Here is a 3,856-nt window from a genome sequence, read left to right as displayed (position 1 = left end):
ATGAAGACTAAATTACATGATACCTAAGGGAGAATAAACTCAAATGAAAGTTTAACATACATGTAGAAGAAGGACAGGAAAAAATGAGTATAGAAGAAAGATCAGAAAACAACCAAGAGAAAGAAAATGTTATCTAACTATGACTCAAAATCTAGATGCAATAATAGAACAAATAGATAAATTTGATTACATAAAAATTAAAAAACTCTTGCAAGGCAAAAAAAAAATTTTAAGTAAAAATACAATTACAAACTGGGAGAATCTATTTGCATCATAATATCACAGCTGAGGGCTAATATTCCTAATAAATGAAGAACCTTTATAATAGGAAAGAGGAAGGAGACCAAAACTAGGCAGAAAAATGGTCAAAACATATGTCAGGAAATTCACTAAAAAATAGCATCTAAACATATGAAAATATATGCTACCTCACTCATAAGACAAATGCAAATTAAAACAAAACCGAGGTATCATTTCTCAACTATCAGATTAGCAAAATGTCAACACATTCTGTTGGCTGGCCTATGGGGAAACAGAAACTCTCTCACATTTTGCTTGTGGTAATGCAAACAATAAAACAGAATTTTGTAACGTATAACAAAACTATCAGGTTATTAAATATGAAACGTTCAATTTCCTTAAGTATTAAGTTTGACAGTTGATATCTCTGACATATCACTTTGACACTTTTTGTTTTATTTTTATTGCGAAGGTACATCCTCAGTCTTTCGAACGCATGTTTTGGCTTGTGATTATCTTTCAGATTTTTTTAGAGCAATTTTTGTGAAAACATGGATAAATCAAAAATTCATGTTATTTTTTAATATGAGTTCCATAGTGGGACCAATGCAGCACAGACAGCTAGAAATATCATTGAAGTGTTTGGGAAGGATGTGGCTAATGAATACACAGTACATCAATGATTTGAGAAGTTCTGTTCTGGTGATTTTAATCTTGGAAATGAGCTATGTGGATGACCTGAGACCAAGTGGCTGACAATGAGCTGAAAGCTGTACTGGATCCATCTCAACCTACGAGTGAATTAGTAGCAAGGTTGATGTTACTGTTCCAACAATATTGGACGATTTGCAACAAATCGGTAAGGTAAAGAAGCCGGATAGATGAGTATCACATGAAATAAATGAGCGTCAGAAGAGAAATCATCTATCTCAAAGCTTGCCTTAGTTTGCTGTCAAGACATAAAAGCGAACCATTTCTACACCATATTGTTACGCGTGATGAAAAATGGATTCTTTTTGATAATCTAAAGTGCTCAACACAATGGTTGGATAAAAGATGAAATGCCAAAACACAGTCCAAAACCGAATAGTCATCAAAAAAAAAGCTAATGGTGTTTGTTTGGTGGTCCAGCGCTGGTACCCATTACAGCTTCATGAAACCTGGTCAATCAATTACAGAGGATGTCTGCTGCAACCAGTTGGACCACATGATAAAAATGCTTGTGATTAAGCAGGCTGAGATTGGTCAATAGAGCAAGACAATGCTCAACCACGTGTCACACAAACAACGCTGCTCAAACTACAGAAGCTGGACTTGGAAACTCTCTGTCATCCACTGTATTCACCAGACCTTGCACCAACTGACTACCACTTCTTCCAGGCTTTGGACCACTTCTTGCAAGGAAAAATAATCAATTCTACACAAGCAGTGGAAAACGCCTTTCACAATTTCATTGCCACTCGCTCTCCAGGCTTCTTCGCTGCTGGCATACACAAGCTACATTAAGATGGCAAAACTGTGTCTATAGTTTAGTGCATACTTTGATTAATTGTACTGCTTCTTGTTTGAGATATAATAAACTAAATTTTGATTCAAAATTGAACATTCAGATTTAATGACCTAATGTATATATATTTACGTTTTGATCCAGCAATACCACCTTTAAAGATGTACTCTGAAAATATGTTTTCAACAATACAAAACTACATATGCATTAGGTTATTTATTGCAGCAGCATTGTTCATAATTGCAAAATATTAGAAACTACCAAAACACCCATACATAAAAGAATGATTGAAAAATCTATGGTACATCAACACAGCAGAATACTATGCAATTGAACAAATGAATGAGAAAGATAGCTATTAATTAATATGGAGTGATTTCCAGGACATATTATTACATGAAAAAGGCAAAGTACAAAAGAATATCCATAGTCTATGGATATCTCTTTATGTCAGAAGCAAGGGCTAGGGGGAGATAAACCAGAAACTAAGGAAATTGCTTACCTAGAGGAGATAAAGGGAATGGTGTAGAAAAGATGAGGATATGGAGTGGAAAATATGGGAGAAATAACTACTTTCTGAGTATACCTTTGAATATAGTTCTAAAAAAAACAGACATGGAGAAAAAAATTCTAAAATAAAATACAAACAAAAGCAAAGGAACCTGAATATATTTCAAATGTGTAACATAACCACACTGAAGGAAAGGGGGAAAAAAACTAAACCAAGTAACTTTTGAACACAGTATTTTGTCCATGTATCCTTAGGCCAAAGACCACCATAACAAATATTAAACTGCAGTTAGTAGGTTTGTTTTTCACAGTGGTATTAGTGTGCTAGCAATTCTGAAACTGCTTTCTGTGTATTTTAGGGTTGAGCAAATAAGCCAATATATTGTGAATAATGAAATGAGGTTACTCTTCCTCAGAAAGGGAGTTGCAAATTCATAAAACGGAAGGCTAGAATGAACCCTATCGTGTTGTATTTGGAATTGGAATTATGAACTCATGGCTTTTAATCAATCTATAGAATGAAAGAGAAATATGTAGGGTTTTGTGTATGATGTGGGGTGTGTGTGTGTGATTGTGTTTATATTTCCTAGACCTGTCTGCTGAGATGGCCTAGAATCAATGACGTCCTAATAGCAATGACCACATCTAGTATCTACATGTTGATTTCTATGCATCATACCAAGTTAGAAAGAACTCTCTTTGGTCTCTCTGGAGAAATGTTTTATTCAAGGGCTGGGACAGGGAAAGTACAAGATGAGCCCAGAGCATATTGTTGAACCAAAAAATAAGAATTTTCCCAATGAATAATGGAGACAAGTAGAAAAGACAAAAATCCAGCTCGAAGTGTCTCACTGGGACAATTTGATAATTAAAATAAATAATGATTATAACAGTACCATAATACCTTGCATAAAATGAGAATATATGAATCAATATTGTGAATTAATAATTAACTAATTAATTAATTGAATGATTGAGAAGGGAAAGTTTTTCCTTCAGTGGAATGCCAACCAATAAATTTAGAAGAAAAAATGTAATTAGAAAAATCGGCACAGTAGCCCTCACAGAAATAGGTTGCTGGAATCTCCAATGTATACTACATTTTAGTATACATTTGAGTATGCAAATGTATGAAGAGAAACAGGATATTTACATGGCCTCAAATCATCTCTCCAAAATATATTTATTGATTTCAAAGGGGGAAAATAGTAAGTTTACAGTGATAAGCCTGGCAGACACTACCTTAACCAACATGTTAACATTACCAACAATGGGACAAATTGACAAGTGCTTTGTGATATGATGCATGGAGAACACACATCACTTCTGTGGTATTACTGCCAAAAATGTATATCTGAACCCCAGCATGAAGAAATACAGAACACACACACACACTCAACTATGATACTTTTCAAAAATGTAAATGGCATGCAAGACAAAGAAAGATTGAGGAATTGTCCCAGATTAAAGGAAACCAAAGAGAGATGACAAAATATAATACATGATGCTGGATAGGACAGTGGACCAGAAAAAAAATGTTTTTGCTATGACAATACTGGGATAAATTGTAGAATTTGTATAAAGTCTGTAATTAGATAA

At 34.1% G+C, this 3,856-nt stretch overlaps 1 protein-coding gene across 1 annotated transcript in view; it reads left to right on the top strand.

Annotated features, from left to right (window-relative positions):
- The window catches only part of DNAH6 (dynein, axonemal, heavy chain 6), a 318,529-nt gene that overhangs the window by 69,101 nt on the left and 245,572 nt on the right, over positions 1-3,856 (top strand). The gene's annotated exons all lie outside the window — the stretch shown is intronic.

This window comes from Propithecus coquereli, unplaced genomic scaffold (genome assembly GCF_000956105.1).
Source record: "Propithecus coquereli isolate 6110/MARCELLA unplaced genomic scaffold, Pcoq_1.0 Scaffold208, whole genome shotgun sequence".
Classification (NCBI taxonomy): Eukaryota; Metazoa; Chordata; class Mammalia; order Primates; family Indriidae; genus Propithecus; species Propithecus coquereli.
The sequence above is the reverse complement of the archived record's forward strand: the minus strand, read 5'-3'. Positions and strand labels throughout refer to the sequence as shown.